This window comes from Lycium barbarum, chromosome 11 (assembly GCF_019175385.1).
Source record: "Lycium barbarum isolate Lr01 chromosome 11, ASM1917538v2, whole genome shotgun sequence".
NCBI lineage: Eukaryota > Viridiplantae > Streptophyta > Magnoliopsida > Solanales > Solanaceae > Lycium > Lycium barbarum.
The window spans coordinates 107,255,498-107,281,570 of record NC_083347.1 but is presented as its reverse complement, the minus strand read 5'-3'; the positions used below and the strand labels follow the sequence as shown (position 1 = coordinate 107,281,570).

Here is a 26,073-nt window from a genome sequence, read left to right as displayed (position 1 = left end):
CCGATATCCGATGTTCGTCCCGGAATCGTGAATTGAGTAAATTGATACATGGTGAAACTCTTTTACTTGAGTGACGTGAGAGCCCGATGTCCGATGTTCATTCCGAAATCGTAGATTAAGGGAGTGCATGGACTCCGCGGATCCCCCAAAGTGGTGCCGGTAAGAACCCCTTGTGGGAAAAGATCCGGGATCCGGTCTGTTTGTTGGACAAAGATCTGGGACGGGTGGCACATAGACTTCGCGAATCATACTGGGTTGTGTTACAGGGACGTCGATATTTTCGTCCGGAGCACATGTGTACACCGCATTTTCATGGTATTGCATTGCATTCATACCATTACTGCATTACATTGCATTATTACTTGATTGAGATGTTTGGTGTTGTATTGTGATGTTGGATTGGATTGGATACCTTCAGACTTGGCATATTTGGGATTAGATGCTCTACATAGGTGATGACGGATAATTGGAATTGATTGCATTGTGTTATACTTGCTGGTTTATTTGCTTATCTGCTTATTTATTAGAATTGTGTTAGCTATGCTTAGCCGGCCGATGATGGCTGCCAGTACTGTTATTTGTACTGACCTGCACTTGTTGTATTCTTTTATGAATGCAGAGTATTAGGTCGGATCCACTTCCGTGACGCGTGGTTGATCGTCGTTTCATCTTTCTCTCGAGTTTCCAGGGTGAGCATGGTTGTCCGCTGCCTTGAAGACTTTCTATATTTATGCCCTATTCTATTCAGAGACATAGACACTTTATGTATTAGTATTCTAGATTGTATTATTCCCCTTTAGATACTCTTGTGTTATTCAAACTAGAACCTGAGGGTGTTTATCGTCATTCTGCACTTTTCTAAAATATATATATATGTGTGTGTGTGTGTGTGTGTGTGTGTGTGTGTGTGTGTGTGTGTGTGTGTGTGTGTATATGTATGTATGTATGTATATGTATATATATATATAGTGAGACTTACTTATTTGTTCTATTCCGTTGCTTAATTTTCATCATTTTATGTATTTATTCATTATTGGATTGAGGATTCGCTTACCGAGGTGGGAAGGTAAGTGCCCGCACGACTTAGGTAAAATAGGTCGTGATATTCCACAACCTAGTTAAGACTCCAATAAGCTTAACTACAATATACTCAAGTCAATCCTTACATGAACCAGCCATATGATAACATTATTCTACTCTAAGTTGTTCGTAACACCACAACAATCTCCACCCAATTTCCAACCTCTACTTCACAAATTTTTCACCACACAAACTAGGTAGAACTTAGATAAACTTAAATACATAAAGAAGAGAGGACTTTCTGACCTAAATCGGATCTTCAAGGGACAAAACAAGGGCAGCAACTTGCCTCGGAGAAGAATCAGCTTCCTTTGCTTGGGTTCTTCAAGGTTAGAACTAATCCTCCAATTTTAATTGAAGAAAGAAGAGGTTTTGTTGAGAATTTCCTTAGGTTTTGGGCTGAACAGTTTGTAGAGAGAGCATATGGAGTTTCTTTTGGTGTCTTAGAATCTGGAAAATAATGAAGGAAAAATATATGATCAACCCTTTTAAAGGGGTCCCCTTTGGCCAACCCCCTTGACCCTTTTTTTGGGTGGATTAAACTTAGCCTTTCATTTTAGCTAGTAGGTGACACACCTACTTGTCACTTACTTGCTTTATTAATAGGCGTCACTTGCTAACCCGTTCAATTTAACACGTGTCTCATTCTTACTTCGTAGTTAAGGTACGTATCAAGTAGTTCAAGCAAGTAGGACGGGAAGTAAGTAGGTGAAACAGGCAAGTCGGGTAAGCAAGCAGCTCATTTTTATTTGCCCAAATCTCATGTCTCACATTTGAGTGCATTCATCAACCTCAACTTAGTCGTGTATATGTTGAATGAAAATACGAGATGCAACCATAGGCATGTCTAATATCTTATAACCTCAAAATAATCCTGAGGTCTAAGACTGGGACAACGAACATACGACGAATCTTAACGTACAAAACTACGAGGTGTAACAACTAAAAAGCTGTAAGCCGTAGGTGAGCAGGACAAAAGCATAGGTGCAAAAAGGGAAGGCAAGGAGCTCTCCATCTCTAGAACGATTATGTCCAGGATTTGGTAATCTAAGTCTTGCTTCTTCTGGTAATCTAAGTCTTGCTTCTTCTGGTCAGCTCGTATTAGCCTATGCTTTATTACTGGTAATCATTTCCTATTCCTTTAGTCTTTTATCAAGGGCACTTTTTTTTTCTTAAGTTGCAATCTCAAATAACTAGATATTTATATAATATTCCCCATGTTTCGGTTTATGTTTCTTACTTTTCTTTTTAGTAATTTTTCAATTCTAACATTTCACATTATATATTTTAGACCATAAGTTTAGAAAATCTTCATTTATTTTTTAAACTACGTACCAATTTAAACATGTGTAGCATTAGTTGGAACATATATAGTAGGAAGATGTTAGTAGCTCAGTTGGTTGGCTACATAAACTTTCACCTTGTTAGTGAGGGTTCAATTCCCCATCTTGTAATCTTTTTCCCCTACCCATATGTAATTAAAAAGAAAAAGTTTAAAAAATATACATAGAGTAGTCATACAAGGCATTGAATTGAGATCGTCTTCACAAGTCATTAGACGTATTTATTGATTAGACAAAAAGCAAGACGTGGATGGTTATTACTACTCTTTGAAATTGTCTTGAAAAGGGTTGAATCCTTCTTTAATGGCATTTCTAAAATGTGTAATAAGAGGCTCTGGAAGATTTTCCCAGTCGTACCATTCCCATCCATCACATTTTTGTGGCTCAATACAGAGCGTACTAGGATGACTACGTAGTGTGCTGCGAGATTTGCCTCATCGTCTAAGAAGAGGTTGTTTGTCACCTTTAGTATTTCTATCTTCATGATGTCCAAACCTGTTTCCTCCTTCACTTCTCTTGCTGCACATTCCTCAAAGCTCTCCCTTGAAAATTAAGAAAACAGATACGCGGATACAGTCAGATCTCTTAATAACAATCATCTTCTATAATAGTAACGGTCAAGTTTTTTTGGAATCGATTTTTCATGTAATGTTTTATTATATGTTCTCTATAATAACATTTTGCTTTAGCAACCAAAAAATTTACGTACAAACAACGAAGTTATAAAGAGATTTGACTATAGTATTTAATTCAAAGAGGATTAACTGAAAAGTAAGAATGATATTGAAAACAGGTCTGAGGAATATTTCAGGTGAAATAAGAGTGTTTACACAAATTATCAACTTTTTTTTCTAGTTAAATTTATATCTAAACACAATTTCAATTTTTAAATACTTATTTAATTTCCAACTTTAACCAAATATTGTCCAAGCCGGCAGACGTAACAAAAATCTACACAATCATATCACTTATCGAAGTAATTACAACAAGCCTTCTTGGTCCAGGGATTAATTTTGAAGTATAGAGCATCTGAAATAAGGGGTTTGAACCTGAAATCATGATAAAGTGTCCAGCCAAGTATAATGAAATTACTTTCATTTGCCATCACTCAACCACTTGCAATTACGCAACATACTACTTAATTGTGTGTTGTGAGTTGTGACCTCTCCAACAAGAGAAGAAATTTGCTTCTAACTGTTTAGCAAAGCATTCAATACTAGAAAGAAAAAAAGCATTCAATACTTATCTGTTTCATATAAAACCAAGCAATTTATTCTTAAAATACATATAATTTAATTAACTATGATCAAGTGATAAGTGCTGCATAGGGTTGTACAAAGTAAACCGATAAATCACACCATATCGACAATCCGAATCAAACCAAGGAAAAAACCCGACTAGTGGTTTGTTTTTGACTTGTTTAGTTTTAGAAAGAAAAACCTGACCACTGTTGGTTTGGTTTTAACTAAAAAAAATCAAACCGAACCGAACCAAACCAACCCGACATTACATGTATACAATTTCAACAATATTTTATACATAAAAATCTTTATTGATAATGTAATTTATAAATATTTCTTAAACTTTTTCATATTTTGTTTTTGTCTTTTAACATATTATTTCAAGCTTGGAATTAGAATTTTGAATGGTCCAATAAGTTTTATAGCCCGTAGATATTAGTAACTCAAATAAAACCCAACAAAAATCAAATCAATACTAATGTTAACAAAAGTAATTCAATTCTAACACGAGGAATGACAATAATGTTGGATATCTATTCCTTAAATTTATATTGGTTTAGACAGTGAATATACATAACTTAATTTGATTTTTTTCTTTAATGTTTAGTCACGTAATTAATACTTATTAGCCGTACTTATTTTAACATTACTTTGGACTTTTAGATTATGATTATTTTCTATATGCCTTATAAATTAGCCGTAGTTATTATAGCATGACTTAGTACTTTTAGATTATGATCATTTTATTTTATGTGATTTCATTACTTCTTTTTTTTGTTGAATATTGTAGTGCAATGTCATCTCTCATCTCACATTTTTTGTTACTAGTTTTCGTACCCGCGCGATGCGCGGCCGATTATCAAAAGTAACTAATCATGGAAAATTATGATATTATTTGTTTGATATAATAATAATAATTTATCATATTCCGTTGACATTTTTTAAATCAATAAATTTTGAACTGCACTGTTTTTGTTTAACAGGCAGAGTTCAATAGTTGATGGTTTTTCTTTGGATAGCAAGTTGTGTGTGTCTATGCTGTAGATTTGTATTGTTCATGTTATAAATAAAAGTTAATTACTAAAAACAAATCAATTCATTTGTGAAATATTAAAAATAACTATTAAATATACTAAATTTAACTTCATCAACTATGTAAAACTTCGATAAAACATTAATATTAAAATTCTAAATTCACACTTAATATCCTATCATGATTGAATTACTTTAGACTTTCTGATGTGAAAATAAAACAATGTAATTTATTATATCCAATTAATATATTTTAAAGAATAAATTATGATATTAAAAAATAATTTTCTATATCGCAACTGGCTTATATATTTATTTGTTTAATCTGTTGATGTGGGAACACAATTTTTATCTTTCAATTCATGTTCAAAATAATCCGTCAATTCAGATTCTCAAAATGTTATCTTTCATCTCCAATTCAAAACTAACCATACTTAATCTTATTATATTGCCTATTAAGATTGTTAAAAAAAATTGTCATGTCGCATTAGATCGTTAGCTCGTTACTTGCCATAAAATCCTTATTCTACTCTCCTTGCAATATTGGGAATAAGCTGTATTCTTCAATTTTACCTTCTTAACACTAACCTCCTTTGTAGGTTGTGATACATTTATCTCCCTTGGTTTGATTTTTTATTACACTGACTTCTTTTTTAGTATTCAAAGTTTTAAGATAATATTCAAATATTTTTAAAATAGTTTACCGGTTGGAACATGGATTTATCTAATGAATTTATCTGCATTGAGATTTTATATTTGAATACTAATATATCATCTAATAGATAAACGAACATAACTAAATTTGATAGAATTTAGGCTTTACCTATATTTCTATGGTAATATTTTGAACCTGAATTTTTATGATATTTTACTTTTCCTGTTCTTCAAATTCAAGAAATTTATTTTAATAAAATATATATTTCTAATACCATAATAATTATCTTTCAATTCAAATTAAATATTGTTTCATCTATTAAACATTATCTCATAAAGTGTCACGTGAGAATTGTCATTATAATATTATATTCGATAACCAATTGATTTGTTTTCCTCTTTTTTGTTTTCAATTGAATATGGTTTAATTTTAATTATATTTTTTGGTAATTAGGAAATTTTCATATCCCTTTCACACAATATACTTGTTGGATTGACTTCTAAACCGGTGCACCCCACTTTATTAGTCCATTCTTTGTGTATAATTTGCATTGTACTGCCAAGTACAAGATGGAGCTCCAAATAATGACTCTCTATTTTTTTCCTTTTTTTTTTCTTTCTTATTTGATATTTACCAACATGTTCATATAACTTCTCTTGTACATGTTAATTTAAAATTTAAGATAAAAATGATTTAGGTGATAGGAATTAGCAATTTTATTCCATTAGGCTGGCAATTTTTTTATGGATAATATCAGTGTGAAACTTTGGGATGCTAACAGTTACTGTTAGGTATTTTGCATTTAAAAACAATTTCGTGATTGAACAAAATAACTTGATATTGATTGAAGAGATTATTTTGGAATGCATTATGTTGTTCAAGAGATAGAATCTTGCATTATGCACTTCAATAGTTAGCACTATCAACTTGCTACAATTGTTTCTTGGATGAAGATTTATCTGGCATTTGCTTAGTGGCGTACTTAGCATAGTAAATGAGGGTTCAATTGAACTCTTAACTTTCGACGCGAAGCATAAATTTATGTGTAAAAGATAATTAAAATTGTAATAAATAGTAGATATGAATCCTTAACTTAAAAAATATAATGGATTTAAATCTTAAAAGTGAACCTCTAAATTTTAAATTCTGGATCTGCCTCGAACTGATATCACAAAGGAAAAACTTCTAACTGATTACACATGTATTTGTTGTAGTTTTTATTTTCTTTTTTGATATAGCTCATGGAAAGTGACTACCGAAAGATTAGCCGAGCTCTTTTGAACTTTATAGCTTTGCTTCAAGCAGTACTTTCAGTTACACGAAATATTGGTTCAGCGTAACCGCTTTCATCTACGTGGGCTTGATATAAAATATTGATTCAGCGTAATTGCTACTCAATCTGATGAAGATATCTGCCGTTCACATTCTACGGAAAAAATAAACATAGACATTTTGACTCCAAAATAGAGTATAAGTATACAATTAAAGAATACAACAAAATACAAAATAATTTACAGAAGAAAGATAAATAAAAAGCTTGATAGTGGACCAATCATGAAAACATGCGTGATGTACTTTAGTTTCATCTCAATTTATAGAAGGCAGAGTTGTATCTTGATAAACATGAGAAAGTCGAGGTAATCTGTGTCATATTTTTAGGAGAATTGTGACTAACTTAATATTTTTATCTGATAAGATTATTAAGGAATTCAAATTCAAATAGGAATTTACCACTCATCATAAAACATTTTACTCTAATTGATGTTATCCTCATCATCACTTATTTGGTTGTTATTTTAAGAGATATTTAAATATGAATATAGATATTTATCTTATTTAATTCAATTCAAAAGTCGTCATCCTTCAATTATTTATTTGTATTATATTTAGATTATTTACTTATTTTTTTTAAAATAAAGTTGGTATATCTTTTTTAAATAGAAAGTTTGTGTGTTTGTTTCTACTTTAACTTTTTGTCTTTTCACATGTTGATTATTGTCGTAGTATCCTAAGACTATTAGTTTCTGTTTTAATAATAAATGAATATTAGGCCAGTTCATATTTTTCCTCATTATTTAATACTCATTAGTTTGTAAAAGTATAATATATTGTTAAAAAAAAAATAAACTTGATGCTAGGCTAGGTGATTGTTGCCTCTTTTCCTTCCATTTGAAAGATATGAATTTGCGCCCCAACTTTGAATCAAGATTATGATGACGCTCCTGGGGCGGTGGTAGTAAAGCAAAGAGGCCAACTCTCGGGTGTCGCATTTTGCACTTCTTGGCCCGTAAGTGAGGCATGCCATTTTGTCTTCTTGGCATAGCAAACTTCAAAATGAAAACGCTTTCTTCTTCGTCTCCAAAATTCTCCATAGGCTCGGTTAGTTCAACTTCCATTTCACTAACCAAGCATAATGTTGAAAAATGGTTGGAATGAGGTCCAACGCGCTCAAATTCCAAATTTGCATGAATTTTGACATCCTCACCCAAAAATGAACTAAAGTCTTCAAAAATTATTATATGAACTTTTTTATTCAACTCTAGTATCATTTCTTCAACTTCGGCATCATTCACTATTTTTGGGTTGGTAGGTTGGCAATTCGCCATTAGCTCATCAAAATCAATCTTGACCTCTTCTTTATTGGAAACCAACTCAAAATTATAATCCATGGCCCTTTGATATTAAGCATTACATGCTTCAATCTTTGCATTCAATTCGGCCTCCAATTTCCGAATATCAATTTCAAGTAGCTCTATTTCTTGACTTTGCTCAACATGCAGTTTTAGAAATTCTTCCATCATCCATGAAATGCCTTCACGGTAATTTCCATAGGCTTCAAGTTGTTGAGCTTGATTCATTAGCCAATCTTGGCTCAAAATTTCCATTTTGTCAAGATTTTCTTCATTGTGAGAGTCGTCCAACTCTTGTAAAAATCCATCCATGGTGAGATACACCTTTTGGACAGTTTCATCATCTCCATGTTGAACTTCTTCCCACAATTTGGTCAAGACTTGCCCATATTTTTCATTCCTCCCCATTATGCTTTTCAAGATTTCCTCAACTTCTTCTTTTCGAGAATTAGAGATTTCTTCTTCAAGATTTTGCTCTTCTTCTTCAAGTTGAACCATTTCTTCAATTTCACAACTTTCGTTGTGGTCACAAGAACTTTCGGGCTCATCTTGAAAATTTTAAATCTCTTCTTCAACCAATTCATTTTGAGGAGTAGAAACTTCCATGACAATTGAGGAATTGGCATCCTCAAATGGATCATTCATTCCTTTCATAGCTTCTCCATTTTCTAAAATGGATTGTTGGATGAGCTTTCACTCTTCCTCCATTTTAGCTTCTCGATCTAAGTATGTTTGGAGCATTGCCATAATGCCTTCAAATCCGGCACTTTGTCCTTCATTTGCCATGTCATTTTCCCTATCAAGCTCAAAAGCACAACTAGCATTTTCGTTAGAACAACTTGGGGGAGGGGAAGCAAAATAATTGGGACAATCACCCCAATGTCCACCTTGACCACCACATATATTACAAATACTCTCATCATAGGATTGAGACGGTGCACACATCTCTCTCCCGGGAGCATATTCACAATCTTGCCAAAAGTGGGGTCCTTCACAAAAAGGACATGGGTCATCAAAATATGGATTGCAACCATCAAATCCATTTTCATTCCAAACTAACTCAAATACGCCAAATTGTTCCCCGGCAACGACGCCATTTTTGATAACGTCCAAATACACTCCTCAAAGAGAAAGTGTACACGGTCGTATGCAATATATTTGTCACGACCCAACCCCGTGGGCCGCGACCAGTGCCCGAGCTGGGCACCTATACGTACCCGATACCCCAAATTAGCATATTAACAGAATAATAATATAATAATAATATTAGTGGTCGCTACAGAACTTAGCAGAAAAGCAGACTTGGCACACATAGGCCGATAAGGCCATCACAGAACAGAATATCCCAAACATATGTACAGAACCCACACAGATGTATCCACAGACCTCTACAGAACATATCATAATCATAAGACGGGACAGGGCCCCGTCATACCCTGAACAAAGTACATATCCAGATAGCAGTGACAGACTGTACCAAAAGATGGGCTCTGTAGAAGAGAGCGCCCCAAATAGCAGAAATAGGATCCTAAACGTGTGGATCAGCGAACCTGTCGTCAGTACCTGCGCGGCATGAAAACGCAGCCCCCGAAGAAAGGGGGTCAGTACGAAATATGTACTGAATATGTAAAGCGGAATCACAGAAGTCAAATCATAATGGTTACAGAAAATGAGTACAGAATCCAGAGTGTCAAATGCATATTTCCAAAACAGACAGAATGCGTACAGAAACATATGTCATATCATATCATATCCGGTCCCTGCCACGGGACTCGGCAGACAGAATGTGGCCACCCTCCCGACGCTGGTGCCACTATACAGAGGAATCAGAAAAAGGGGAGTGGCCCCGTATCATATAATGTCATATCAAAATGGCCATACAGATCAGATCAGAATAGGCGGACATGGCACATCATACTCCACAGACCCATGTACGCGTATACCTGCCCCCTCACATCGGGACGCGGCGAACAATGCAAAGAATTACGCTTGACAACATATCCTGGCCCGGGCTCAGTGTGGGAAACATTGGGACATCCACGAATGGAGTAGTGAGAGACTAATGCAATTTAAAAATATAATAAATGTTTTCAAGACTCGATGAAGCGTATCAAAGACAAACAAATCCAATGGGGTCGGACGGAATCATAATAAATGTATTTCGGATATCATAATAAATTACAGAAGTATAACTTTCCCGAAGTCATTCCGAGTGTCAAAATAATTTATAATATTTAACAGAATATTTAAAATAATATTCGTTAAGCGATTAGTAGGGTAATTAAAACATTTCTTTCAAAAATCGCTTAAAAAGGAAGCTTTAACACATTAGGGGCAAAACCGTAAATAGCGGGCCCGCCTTGGGACAAACAAGGCGGCGGGCTCAAATTGTGCCCTCTAAGCATATAGTATCACCTAAAAAGGTTATACAAACATTCTATGATTTTCTGAATAATTTAGAGTAAAATTGCATAATTTCAGAAAAAGCGTATCAAAATGGTTCAATTCTACTGAAGGAAAAACTGAAATTTTGTCTTGCGGATTCCGAGGGCCAAGAGGTCCTTCGAGGCCCGGATCCGACCCTAACACACTAGGGGCATGCCAAGGGAAGAATTGGGGTTGCTTTACATACCTTTCGCGCTCCTTAAGCCTTTCCAAACTCACTTCCCGTTTCGTCGAAAAACTGCAATTGGTCAAGTTTACCAATTGTGAATTATTAATGCCATTATTTCAACTTTAAGCATATTTGGCTACCGAAATTTCGGCAGCACTTCCCCTATACATATGACACCCCGAGAATTCAACTCGGCTATAAATCATCAACAACAACCCAAACGACAACAACAATATCAATAATGAACATTAAAAACACAAATATCCTTCAACTAGTCATTTTTCTCACAAGTTGACATAATCTTCAATTCAACCCAACTTTCAACTAAGATCAATAATTTCATATTCAACAACCATCATGATCATCACCATATAGTTCTAAAAACATTTCATATCGTTTTTCTTAAGATATACACTCGATATACATGATATACAATCTTCCGCCAAAATCATAACTTATGCAAAACATCAAATCTTTGGCATACAACTTCATAACAAGTTTCCAACTTCCAAATTCATCAACCATAATCATAATTCACATCTTAACAACTTCATTTCCATAATATCACAAAATTATTCTAAAGTGACATAATCATCTACATTCCAACTTCAACCAAAATTCATTCAACTTTCATTCCCAATATAATTTCCATCATAACCACAACTAGAATGCAACATAAAATTCAACTCATATATGTATACAACATATATACACCCATGGCTACATATATATATACATACCCACTTTGCAAACTTCCTTATTTCCATAATTTCTACTCATTTCCACATACCACAACATAAACAAACCTTCATAACATAAGAAAAAGGAATTGATTCTTACCTTTTTCTACAAACTTCTTCACTTGAACAAGTTGTCAACTTGAAGAAATAAGTGCTCCTTCTTCCAAAACAATTACACCAAGTTGTAGAGGACACTTAATTTAGTAGGAATTCAACAAGAAAATAATTTTAGAGGCAATATTTTGAGGGGTGATTTTTCTATGGCCAAACCCGAAATGCCCTCTTTTTGTTCTTGTTTTTCTCTTGTTTTTCCTCCTATTCTTTCTCTTGAAAGTTCTATGGAATTTGGATGATTAAGTGGTCTTTTATTCATTGACCACATGACTTAATTCCATGGGCTTGGATCCTTTTTATGGACCATGGCCGAATGGCTCCTCACTTGGGCCTGAATTTTTTTTTCATTTTTTTGGGCCAACTCGGTTGGTCCCGAGTTGGGCCTAGCCCACTGACCTTTCGACCTTAAAACGTTCATATCTCCTTGTACCGACGTCACCTGGGAACCCACGACCTATGGATGGAAAGCTAATTCAATTATCTACAACTTCTATTTCAAGGTATTTTCGAAATTCCAAACTTACAATACAGTTTTTGCCCCCCAAAGTCAGGTCTCCCGAAAACGTTTTCTTAAAAATATTCGTTTGGAGGGTTTCCACTTTGATTTGGTCCAAAGGTACTTCATGAGTTGTGTTTAACTTTGCATATGTGATTTATATGACTTTTCAGATGTTCCAAAAAAAATCTCGGTATGTGGGCCCCACCCCAGCAGATGCTCCGAGATTCAAAAATACGGGATATAACATCCTCCCCCCCTTTAGAACATTCGTCCTCGAATGTTAAATTAATCTCATAGGGTTTGAAAATACTTTGGGGGACTTCATGTTTACAGACATCACATATGACACACGATTGATATTGGAATAAATTAAAGCAGGGATTTAAGGTTACCTGTGGGTATAGAGAACAAATGAGGATATTTCTTCTTCATTTCCTCTTCGGCCTCCCATGTCATTTCCTCCCTATTATCGTTCCGCCACAGTACCTTAACAGAGGCTACATCTTTATTCCGAAGCCTCCTTACCTGACGATCCAAAATAGATACGGGCTGCTCCTCGTACGATAGTTGCTCCGTCACCTGAATATCATCAGCAGAAAATATTCTAGAAGGGTCACCGACGCATTTACGAAGCATAGAGACATGAAATACCGGATGTATCGCTTCCAAATCAGATGGCAAATCTAGCTCATAGGCGACATTTCCAGCTTTTCGAACAATCTGATAAGGCCCAATATAACGCGGACTGAGCTTACCCTTTCTGCCGAACCGCATCACGCCTTTCATAGGCGATACCTTCAGGAATACCCAATCGCCTACCTGAAACTCCAACGGTCGACGCCGTTTATCCGCGTATGACTTCTGTCGGCTCTGGGCTGCCAACAGTCGCTCCCGAATAAGTTTTACCTTGTCCACGGCCTGCTGGACCATATCTGGGCCAATCAACTCTGACTCGCCAATATCAAACCAGTCAATCGGCGATCTGCATTTCCTGCCATATAGAGCCTCGTACGGAGCCATCTGGATGCTGGAATGGTAACTGTTATTATATGCAAACTCAATCAATGGCAAGTGATCATCCCAGCTGCCTCTGAAATCAATAACGCAGGCCCGCAACATATCCCCCAGCGTCTGTATAGTGCGTTCGGCCTGTCCGTCGCTCTGAGGATGAAAGACTGTGCTCAGACTCACCTGAGTCCCTAGACCCGCCTGAAACGACCTCCAGAAACGCGCCGTAAACTGGGCGCCTCTGTCAGAAATAATAGATATAGGAACTCCGTGAAGCTTCACAATCTCTCTAATATAGAGCCTGGCATAATCCTCGGCGGAATAAGTAGTCCTGACGGGAAGAAAATGGGCTGATTTCGTCAGCCTATCAACAACGACCCAGATGGAATCATACTTCCGTGGAGTGCGAGGCAAACCTGTAATGAAGTCCATATTAATAACCTCCCACTTCCAAGTCGGGATTTCCATCTCCTGCAACAGTCCACCCGGCTTCTGATGCTCAATCTTGACCTGCTGACAATTAGGGCACTGGGCGACGAACTCTGCAACATCCCGCTTCATACCGTCCCACCAGTATAAGCATCGGAGATCATGGTACATCTTCGTAGACCCAGGATGGACCGAGTAGCGAGCATAATATGCCTCGCTCATAACCTGCTGCCGAAGGCCTGCAATATCCGGTACACACAACCTGCCTTTGTATAACATAGTGCCGTCCGGTGAAAACTCGAACGGAGTCCTCTCCTTATCATAGGTTGTGTCCCTGTACCGAGCTAAGACAAGATCCTCGAACTGATGCCGCTTAATATCGTCCCTGAGGGATGACTCAGAAACCCCTCGAACAGAAATCCGTGTATCTCCAGAATCGGCCAAACGAACCCCGAGACTAGCCAACTTCTGAATATCACGGGCTATCTCTCTCCTGTCTGGCTGTAAATCGGCCAAACTGCCCATAGACTTCCGACTGAGCGCATCGGCAACAACATTAGCCTTACCCGGATGATACAGAATATCCACGTCATAATCTTTCAGAAGCTCCAGCCACCTCCGCTGTCGCAAATTAAGCTCTCTCTGCCTGAAAATATACTGGAGACTCTTATGATCAGTATAGATATCCACATGAACGCCATATAAATGGTGTCTCCATATCTTCAGAGCATGAATTACCGCTGCGAGCTCCAGATCGTGGGTAGGATAATTCTTCTCATGCTTTTTGAGCTGCCGGGAAGCATACGCTATAACTCTGCCGTGCTGCATCAATACACAGCCTAACCCCATGCCAGAAGCGTCACAATAAATAACATACCCGTCCGGTCCCTCTGGAAGAGTCAGAACTGGGGCTGTAGTCAGCTTCTCCTTCAGCAACTGGAAGCTCCGTTCACAAGCGTCAGACCACTGGAACTTAGCTCCCTTCTGAGTCAGCCTTGTCAAAGGCGCTGAAATCGAAGCAAACTTCTCCACAAACCTCCTGTAATAACCTGCTAACCCCAGGAAACTGCGTACCTCTGTGGGCGTCGTAGGTCTGGGCCAATTCTTCACGGCCTCAATCTTCTGTGTGTCCACCCGGACACCATCAGCTGCAATAACATGCCCCAAGAAAGCCACTGAAGACAGCCAGAACTCACACTTAGAAAATTTCGCATATAACTTCTGATGCCGGAGTACCCCTAATACCGATCTCAGGTGATCTGCGTGCTCTGCCTCCGACCGAGAATAAACCAGGATATCATCAATGAATACAATCACGAACATATCCAAGAATGGCCTGAATACCCGGTTCATTAAATCCATGAATACTGCGGGGGCATTAGTAAGCCCAAAAGACATAACCCTAAACTCATAATGCCCATATCGGGTCCGGAAAGCTGTCTTAGGGATATCGGCCTCTCATACTCGCACCTGGTGGTAACCGGATCGAAGATCTATCATCGAAAAACACTTAGCGCCCTGCAGCTGATCAAACAAATCATCAATCCTGGGGAGGGGGTATTTATTCTTTATAGTTACCTTATTCAGTTGCCGATAATCAATACACATACGCAGCGACCCGTCTTTCTTACGCACAAATAATACCGGGGCTCCCCAAGGCGAAGTACTGGGTCTGATGAAGCCCTTATCCAACAAATCTTTCAGCTGCTCCTTCAACTCCTTTAACTCTGCAGGCGCCATTCTATACGGAGGAATAGAGATAGGCTGAGTGTCTGGGAGTAAGTCAATAGAGAAGTCTATCTCCCGCTCTGGAGGAAGACCTGGAAGCTCGTCGGGAAAAACATCTGGAAACTCATTAATCACGGGGACTGACTGAAGTGTCGGCGTCTCGGCGTCCAAGTCTTGCACCCGAACCAGATGATAGATATAACCCTTTCTGATCATTTTCTTTGCCTTAAGGTATGAAATAAACTTACCTTTCGGCGATGCTGTATTACCAGCCCAATTTATAACTGGCTCCCCGGGAAACTGGAAGCGAACTACCTTATTCTGGCAGTCAACATTAGCGTAACAGGAAGCTAGCCAATCCATACCCATAATAACATCAAATTCAGTCATATCTAACTCTACCAGATCTGCCTTAGTGTCACGGTCACAAACGATCACAGAACAGTCTTTATAAACCTGTTTCGCTACAACAAAATCCCCTATCGGCGTTGCTACCTCAAATGGCTCTATAGGTTCAGACATAATACCAATTTTACCGGCAACAAGGGGTGAAATATATGATAAGGTCGAACCTGGATCAATTAATGCATACACAGACCGAGAGAAGACCAATAAAGTACCTGTAACGACATTAGGAGGTGCCTCCTGATCCTGGCGACTGGCCAAAGCATAAATGCGGTTCGAAGGACCACTAATACCAGAAGCTCCACCACGGCCTCTGTCGCGACCCGCTGGTGCCGAAATACCCTGCCCCGTAGGGCGCATAGCCACTGACGAAGATGAAGACCCAGCGGCTGATCCGGTAGGCTGCGCTGCACCACCCGAACTACCCTTATACGGGCAATCTCTCACAGAATGGCCCTGACGGCCACAAGAAAAGCATGCACCGGTGGCTCTGTAGCACTCTCCCGTATGGTATCTGCCGCAAAAAGAACACTGAACCCTGGGTGGCCTCATCTGACCAGAACCCCTATCTCTCCGCGAACCTGAAGCCCTGGAGCTCTGGCCTGCTCCTGAATACCCTGGGCTATCGAATCTGCGACCTGCAGGCTGGGGAGGCGCGCTCTGCGCCGGCTAAGATGAAAATCTGCTAGGCTGCTGCGGCTGTTGGGGCTGTCTGCCCCGAAAGTCTCCAGATGACCTGGCCCTCTTGGGCTGTCTCCGATCCTGGCCCCTGTCAGGCTGGTGTCCTCCTCTGCCCCGATCCTCCATGCCCTGGGCATGGGCCTGGATACGGGCAATGTCCATACCGGGCTGAGCAGCCAATACTAAGCAGCTATCAACAAAATACCGATCCAGCCCCATAATATATCTATGCATCCGGTCCGCCATAGTAGCCACCACAGTAGGTGCATATCGGGCCAAGGAATCAAACTCCAAACTATAGTCCCGAATACTGCGGCCCTTCTGCCTCAATAATAAGAATCTATCAGATCTGGCTCGTCGCAACTCTGGGGGCAGAAAGTGTCCAAGAAATGCCTGAGAAAAATCGCCCCAAACTGCTGGAGGAGCGCCGTCCCCCCTGGATAGCCCCCATGACTCGTACCAGTTTGCCGCCACATCATATAACCGGTACGAAGCTAACACGACTGACTTTGTCTCGGAAGCATTAATCAAATCTAGAGTGCGTCGCATCTTCCTAATAAACTCCTCAGGATCCTCCTCGGGCTTTGTCCCGAATAACTCTGGAGGGTTACAAGTCAAAAACTCACGGGCTCTCGAACTATCACGTCTGACCGCCCGGTCACCTCCCAGTCCATGCCCCTGAACCTGCCCTGCCACAAGTCTAGTCAGCAACTGGACTGCCTCCCTCATAGACTGATCCTCAGTGCCTGGCCGTGGAGCTGGAGGCTCAGGTACTGGAACTGCGGGAGCTGGCAGTGGAGCCGTCCCCCGATCTGCAGCTACGGCTGCCCCAATCTCCTCCACGAGTGGCGGTGTAGAAGAACCCTCTGTCTGGGGCAAAGTCTCCGGAGCAATATATACCTGGGCCCTGGTAGTCCTCTGGACCCGGCTAGTCTCTCCTACGGCAACTGACTTGGCCTTTTGGGCCGCTGTCGCCTTTTTTGGAGGCATATCTGCAAATATAGCCACTCGTTAGGAAGGGGTCATCCTGATAACACAGCTCTATCGCACGATCTAAGACAGAAAGAAGGGTAGTATCCTAAATGCCCTGTAGCCTCGGGTTTATAGGTGTGGTGCACAACACACCGATAAACAAGACTCTACTAGACAAGGTCTGTGGACATTCCGAGGACGAACTGCTCTGATACCACTTTTGTCACGACCCAACCCCGTGGGCCGCGACCAGTGCCCGAGCTGGGCACCTATACGTACCCGATATCCCAAATTAGCATATTAACAGAATAATAATATAATAATAATATTAGTGGTCGCTACAGAACTTAGCAGAAAAGCAGACTTGGCACACATAGGCCGATAAGGCCATCACAGAACAGAATATCCAAAACATATGTACAGAACCCACACAGATGTATCCACAGACCTCTACAGAACATATCATAATCATAAGACGGGACAGGGCCCCGTCATACCCTGAACAAAGTACATATCCAGATAGCAGTGACAGACTGTACCAAAAGATGGGCTCTGTAGAAGAGAGCGCCCCAAATAGCAGAAATAGGATCCTAAACGTGTGGATCAGCGAACCTGTCGTCAGTACCTGCGCGGCATGAAAACGCAGCCCCCGAAGAAAGGGGGTCAGTACGAAATATGTACTGAATATGTAAAGCGGAATCACAGAAGTCAAATCATAATGGTTACAGAAAATGAGTACAGAATCCAGAGTGTCAAATGCATATTTCCAAAACAGACAGAATGCGTACAGAAACATATGTCATATCATATCATATCCGGTCCCTGCCACGGGACTCGGCAGACAGAATGTGGCCACCCTCCCGACGCTGGTGCCACTATACAGAGGAATCAGAAAAAAGGGAGTGGCCCCGTATCATATAATGTCATATCAAAATGGCCATACAGATCAGATCAGAATAGGCGGACATGGCACATCATACTCCACAGACCCATGTACGCGTATACCTGCCCCCTCACATCGGGACGCGGCGAACAATGCAAAGAATTACGCTTGACAACATATCCTGGCCCGGGCTCAATGTGGGAAACATTGGGACATCCACGAATGGAGTAGTGAGAGACTAATGCAATTTAAAAATATAATAAATGTTTTCAAGACTCGATGAAGCGTATCAAAGACAAACAAATCCAATGGGGTCGGACGGAATCATAATAAATGTATTTCGGATATCATAATAAATTACAGAAGTATAACTTTCCCGAAGTCATTCCGAGTGTCAAAATAATTTATAATATTTAACAGAATATTTAAAATAATATTCGTTAAGCGATTAGTAGGGTAATTAAAACATTTCTTTCAAAAATCGCTTAAAAAGGAAGCTTTAACACATTAGGGGCAAAACCGTAAATAGCGGGCCCGCCTTGGGACAAACAAGGCGGCGGGCTCAAATTGTGCCCTCTAAGCATATAGTATCACCTAAAAAGGTTATACAAACATTCTATGATTTTCTGAATAATTTAGAGTAAAATTGCATAATTTCAGAAAAAGCGTATCAAAATGGTTCAATTCTACTGAAGGAAAAACTGAAATTTTGTCTTGCGGATTCCGAGGGCCAAGAGGTCCTTCGAGGCCCGGATCCGACCCTAACACACTAGGGGCATGCCAAGGGAAGAATTGGGGTTGCTTTACATACCTTTCGCGCTCCTTAAGCCTTTCCAAACTCACTTCCCGTTTCGTCGAAAAACTGCAATTGGTCAAGTTTACCAATTGTGAATTATTAATGCCATTATTTCAACTTTAAGCATATTTGGCTACCGAAATTTCGGCAGCACTTCCCCTATACATATGACACCCCGAGAATTCAACTCGGCTATAAATCATCAACAACAACCCAAACGACAACAACAATATCAACAATGAACATTAAAAACACAAATATCCTTCAACTAGTCATTTTTCTCACAAGTTGACATAATCTTCAATTCAACCCAACTTTCAACTAAGATCAATAATTTCATATTCAACAACCATCATGATCATCACCATATAGTTCTAGAAACATTTCATATCGTTTTCCTTAAGATATACACTCGATATACATGATATACAATCTTCCGCCAAAATCATAACTTATGCAAAACATCAAATCTTTGGCATACAACTTCATAACAAGTTTCCAACTTCCAAATTCATCAACCATAATCATAATTCACATCTTAACAACTTCATTTCCATAATATCACAAAATTATTCTAAAGTGACATAATCATCTACATTCCAACTTCAACCAAAATTCATTCAACTTTCATTCCCAATATAATTTCCATCATAACCACAACTAGAATGCAACATAAAATTCAACTCATATATGTATACAACATATATACACCCATGGCTACATATATATATACATACCCACTTTGCAAACTTCCTTATTTCCATAATTTCTACTCATTTCCACATACCACAACATAAACAAACCTTCATAACATAAGAAAAAGGAATTGATTCTTACCTTTTTCTACAAACTTCTTCACTTGAACAAGTTGTCAACTTGAAGAAATAAGTGCTCCTTCTTCCAAAACAATTACACCAAGTTGTAGAGGACACTTAATTTAGTAGGAATTCAACAAGAAAATAATTTTAGAGGCAAGATTTTGAGGGGTGATTTTTCTATGGCCAAACCCGAAATGCCCTCTTTTTGTTCTTGTTTTTCCTCCTATTCTTTCTCTTGAAAGTTCTATGGAATTTGGATGATTAAGTGGTCTTTTATTCATTGACCACATGACTTAATTCCATGGGCTTGGATCCTTTTTATGGACCATGGCCGAATGGCTCCTCACTTGGGCCTGAATTTTTTTTTCATTTTTTTGGGCCAACTCGGTTGGTCCCGAATTGGGCCTAGCCCACTGACCTTTCGACCTTAAAACGTTCATATCTCCTTGTACCGACGTCACCTGGGAACCCACGACCTATGGATGGAAAGCTAATTCAATTATCTACAACTTCTATTTCAAGGTATTTTCGAAATTCCAAACTTACAATACAGTTTTTGCCCCCCAAAGTCAGGTCTCCCGAAAACGTTTTCTTAAAAATATTCGTTTGGAGGGTTTCCACTTTGATTTGGTCCAAAGGTACTTCATGAGTTGTGTTTAACTTTACATATGTGATTCATATGACTTTTCAGATGTTCCAAAAAAAATCTCGGTATGTGGGCCCCACCCCAGCAGATGCTCCGAGGTTCAAAAATACGGGATATAACAATATTTACCCAACTATGAGTCGGGGTCGATCCCACAGGGAACAATATGCTAGGCGATTAAGAAAGTAAGGAACTTTCACCAACTAAGCTAAAGCCAAACGATAGATAATATTTTGGTTTTTGAGAAATATTCTAACTAATCGGAAATGTAAACTAACCTAGAAAGCGAGTAAAATGATCAATGGACACAAGCATGGATAATAGGAGATTACACTCAAGTAACGATCCAACGTATTTTATGATTTTACAACTAAGACCAGGTTTGTGTTGATAGATAATGATATCTAAAATCTCATTGAAAGTCTTCCAACCAAATCAATGAATTTCACTCTAAGCTTTTCCAAGCCTTAGAGTGTGATATTAGGTACAATTAATTTAACCTCAAGTAACTATCCTCTTCCGAGCTCAAGTTATTAGATGAGTTTAATGACCCAAATTCTTGTTAATTAATCTTTCCCAACCTAGATTTCCTCTTCCGAGCTCAATCTAAGTAAATGGGTCAGTCCTAGGGTTAGCTAATCCCTTTGGAAACATTCAAGAACGAGATTAATTAAATCAACAAAGACCAACTTCAATAGCAATAAGAATCATTCAATACATAAGCATAACAAGAGTTTCAAACCAAACTTTAATCAAGAATACTTTCATAAACGAGATTCAAGTTATGGAATAGAAAGCTACACACTTAGATATACAATACAAAGCAAGGAATTGAAGAAATGAATTAAAGGTTTAAGAAATACTCAACCAAATCTTCAAATCTTTAACCCCAAAGTGTGGTGTAAAAACTAGTCTCCAAACTTGATGAAAAACTGTCAAAGATAATCTATTACAAACCCTAAAAGAGTATTTATATTATTCCAAAAACGGAAACAAAATCTGGCCAAAAATACCCTCATGCACAACATGCTGCACAACATGCTATTCACATGTTCAACATGCTAATCGCATGTTGTGCCAAAACCGTAGCATGTGGTGACAATTTCTCTGTCACCACATGCTGCACCACATGTTGTTCGCATGTTGCACATGCTGCACCATATGCTACTCGCATATGGTGTCATTTTCACTGGCAGCAGATGCTGCACCATATGCTGCTAGCATATTCAACATGCTGCACCACATGCTATTAGCATGTGGTGCCAGAAACATTGATTTGTTCTATTTTTGCTCTATTTTGATCCGTTTTGCTCTGTTATGCTCTCCGGGCATCTTTTCCTACAAAACAACATAAAAACACAAAAAGTAACAACAAAAGTGCTTAAAGAGTCACAAAAACTTAAGGAATTAGCATCGAATATCGCGTAATTTCACGACTCATCAACACCCCCAACTTAAAGTCTTTGCTTGTCCTCAAGCAAATCAAAACAAAAATCTCAATGAGGAACCACTTTAAGCACAAAAACATGACTTTGGTTGGTACCAACAATTAGGCTACAAGCATGTGAAGCTTCAACGAAATAACTCCCCCATTTCAAAATACAATTTCAAGAATGCAATAAGGATTTAAAACCATCAAGCAACAACACTCAAGCCTCAATAAGTGACTCAAAACTACTAGCTTACTAGATATGCTCAGTTGACTCAACTTTGGATTTTTCAACATCACCAATCTATCGTAATCCATATGCCCTCACAAGAAAGAAAGTCCCAAAATCACTATATTCACAACAACGACACAAAGGACAAATACACAAAAGTCGCTCACACTCAACAAAGAAGTTCTAGTGCTAACAAATATCACACCATAAGCTTGCCCTTATTTTCGTTCATCACTAACTCAAGAACATTCGGTTGGAGATCACATAGGCACTTTTTAAGCTTGTAATGTCGGCTTAGGGAAGGGTAGGATAAGTATTTGGGATACAAGTGACTACGCCCTCCTTGAACACTACACAAACTTTCCTCTTCATTTCAAAACATCACTCCTTCATTTGCATACTAGTTTCCCCAATTATTCAAACTTCTTTATTTTTTTTTATTTTTTTTTATTATTTTTTTTATTTTTGCACAAAAAGTTTGCAACCTTTTTGTATTTTTCAAATTTTCTTCCTTTCTTTTGACTTTTCTACAACACCAACCTTCATGACTCTCAACCAACACTAACACCCCCAACTTAGGCTTTTGGCCTCAAATTCACAATTTCATGTTCAAGGAGGGAAAGGTTCTAAAGAGAGACTTTTCATCAAAAAGGGTAAAAGCTTGTAATGTGGAAATAAAAGAAAAGGTCGTAGGCTCAAATGGGGTTACTAGTGATGTTATTTATGCAATGGTAGGCTAGAAAGGCTAAAGAGGCTTTTTCAAAAATCACAAAGATAGCCCAAGGTCATCTCTCCAACCAACATAATCAAAATTAGCATTGAACGACTAACCGGGCAAGTTCTAGATGATAAAAGTAAACACAAGATTTATTCAACAAACACTCACCACACATGGCATATGAACCAGTCCAGATGGATCAACTAGTGTAATATCTCATAATCCAAAGTAAACACAACTAGTAGGTAAAGAGTCACCAAATGAGCCAAAAAGTTGTCACAAAGATCATTCTTTCCTATGCACCTTGCTTTTTAACTTTCACAAAACAATTTGGAGGGGTATTCGCATTTCAATTTCACATGCAAGAGACTAAATCTATTAGTACCAAACAAGCCAAGAGTTTTCATATTTTTCCTCAAAAAAAATAAAATAATAAGAGTGACTAATCCACAACATGTCAAAAGAACAAAATTTTCAAAAATTTTGAGCAAGTTTCAAAATATAATGTGCTACCACGTGCCACCCCCAACTATAAACATTGCAGTGTCCTCGCTGCACATAATCTAAAACAAAAAAAATTTTGCATGACATGCGACCCCACATGCGATTCGCATGTGATGTCACTAATTTTTTTTATTTTTTTTAAACTCATTGTCACCACATGCGATTCGCATGTATGACACCAGAAAAAAATATTTCGCAGCTTTTACTGGTTTTGGGGGTTGTCCGGGTATCCGACATGCTCAAAACAACTCCAAAAATTCTGAAACTTTGCAGATTAGTCAAAAATCATAAACTAAACTATTCTAAAAAATAAAATTTCAAAAACGATTTAAAACTTTTTAAAACGATGGGTTACCTCCCACCAAGCGCTTGATTTAACGTCGCGGCACGACGGTTACCTTTACCACTTTTCCTTCCATTTGGAAGATATGAATTTGCACCCCAACTTTGAATCAAGCTTATAATGACGCTCCTGGGGCGGTGGTAGTAAAGCAAAGAGGCCAACTCTCGGGTGTCGCATTTTGCACTTCTTGGCCCGTAAGTGAGGCATGTCATTTTGTCTTCTTGGCATAGCAAACTTCAAAATGAAAACGCTTTCTTCTTCGTCTCCAAAATTCTCCATAGGCTCGGTTAGTTCAACTTCCATTTCACTAACCAAGCATAATGTTGAAAAATGGTTGGAATGAGGTCCAACGCGCTCAAATTCCAAATTTGCATGAATTTTGACATCCTCACCCAAAAATGAACTAGAGTCTTCAAAAATTATTATATGAACTTTTTTATGCAACTCTAGTATCATTTTTTCAACTTCGGCATCATTCACTATTTTGGGGTTGGTAGGTTGGCAATTCGCCATTAGCTCATCAAAATCAATCTTGACCTCTTCTTTATTGGAAACCAACTCAAAATTATAATCCATGGCCCTTTGATATTGAGCATTACATGCTTCAATCTTTGCATTCAATTCGGCCTCCAATTTCCGGATATCAATTTCAAGTAGCTCCATTTCTTGACTTTGCTCAACATGCATTTTTAGAAATTCTTCCATCATCCATGAAATGCCTTCACGATGATTTTCATAGGCTTCAAGTTGTTGAGCTTGATTCATTAGCCAATCTTGGCTCAAAATTTCCATTTTGTCAAGATTTTCTTCATTGTGAGAAAATCCATTCATGGTGAGATACACCTTTTGGACAGTTTCATCATCTCCATGTTGAACTTCTTCCCACAATTTGGTCAAGACTTGCCCGTATTTTTCATTCCTCCCATTATGCTTTTCAAGATTTCCTCAACTTCTTCTTTTCGAGAATTGGAGATTTCTTCTTCAAAATTTTGCTCTTCTTCTTCTTCAAGGTGAACCATTTCTTCAATTTCACAACTTTCGTTGTGGTCACAAGAACTTTCGGGCTCATCTTGAAAATTTGAAATCTCTTCTTCAACCAATTCATTTTGAGGAGTAGAAACTTCCATGACAATTAAATCAACAAAGACCCACTTCAATAGCAATAAGAATCATTCAATACATAAGCATAACAAGAGTTTCAAACCAAACTTTAATCAAGAATACTTTCATAAACGAGATTCAAGTTATGGAATAGAAAGCTACACACTTAGATATACAATACAAAGCAAGGAATTGAAGAAATGAATTAAAGGTTTAAGAAATACTCAACCAAATCTTCAAATCTTTAACCCCAAAGTGAGGTGTAAAAACTAGTCTCCAAACTTGATGAAAAACTGCCAAAGATAATCTATTACAAACCCTAAAAGAGTATTTATATTATTCCAAAAACGGAAACAAAATCTGGCCAAAAATACCCCCATGCACAACATGCTATTCGCATGTTCAACATGCTAATCGCATGTTGTGCCAAAACCGTAGCATGTGGTGACAATTTCTCTGTCACCACATGCTGCACCACATGTTGTTCGCATGTTGCACATGCTGCACCATATGCTACTCGCATATGGTGCCATTTTCACTGGCAGCAGATGTTGCACCACATGCTGCTAGCATGTTCAACATGCTGCATGTGGTGCCAGAAACATTGATTTGTTCTATTTTTGCTCTATTTTGGTCCGTTTTGCTCCGTTATGCTCTCCGAGCATCTTTTCCTACAAAACAACATAAAAACACAAAAAGTAACAACAAAAGTGCTTAAAGATTCACAAAAACTTAAGGAATTAGCATCGAATATTGCGTAATTTCACGACTCATCAGACTTTACCCAAAAAACCCGAGCAACCCGAAAAAACCGAGAAAACCAGAGATTGAAAAACCCGACTTGTGTTAGTTTGGTTTGGTTTATAGATTTAAAAACCCGATGCAATTGGTTTGATTTGGTATTTGAAAAAACCGAACCAACCCGGTCCATGCACAACCCTAGTGCTGCATATATATGCTAAGTATATTTGTAAGCTTTGATGTTCTTGGAAGTTTTGGTTTATGTCCCCTCTAATTATGTTCATAAATAATTGGTTTATGTTCCCTTCAGGAGCATATATCCGGGGAGTTTGGATTAAATTAAAAAAATATCTGAAGTAGATGATCTAGTCTGAAAAGATGCTTATTATAATTATGATCTAACTTAAGAAAAAAAAGTGTGGGTAAGCGACACATATATCTTGTATTCATTAGTTCAATGTGAACATCATGTGCGAGTACATTACTACAATACTATTTACATTTGTGTGTGAGTCAGAGAGAGATGATCAATAATATGAAGGAACTATACATATCCAAACTCAAGATGACCACTAGGAACTGAAAAATAAGAATGAGCAACGCAATCTCGACGTTTGCCCATCAGCAATTTATTTCCCTTCAGTATGAATACTGCCACTGCTACTTTTGGCAATCCCACCTTCTTCTCCAT

General features: G+C 38.2%; 1 pseudogene; it reads right to left on the bottom strand.

Moving 5' to 3' along the window:
• Positions 1–2,648: 2,648 nt before the first annotated feature.
• On the bottom strand, positions 2,649–26,073 carry LOC132618446 (nudix hydrolase 1-like; annotated as a pseudogene).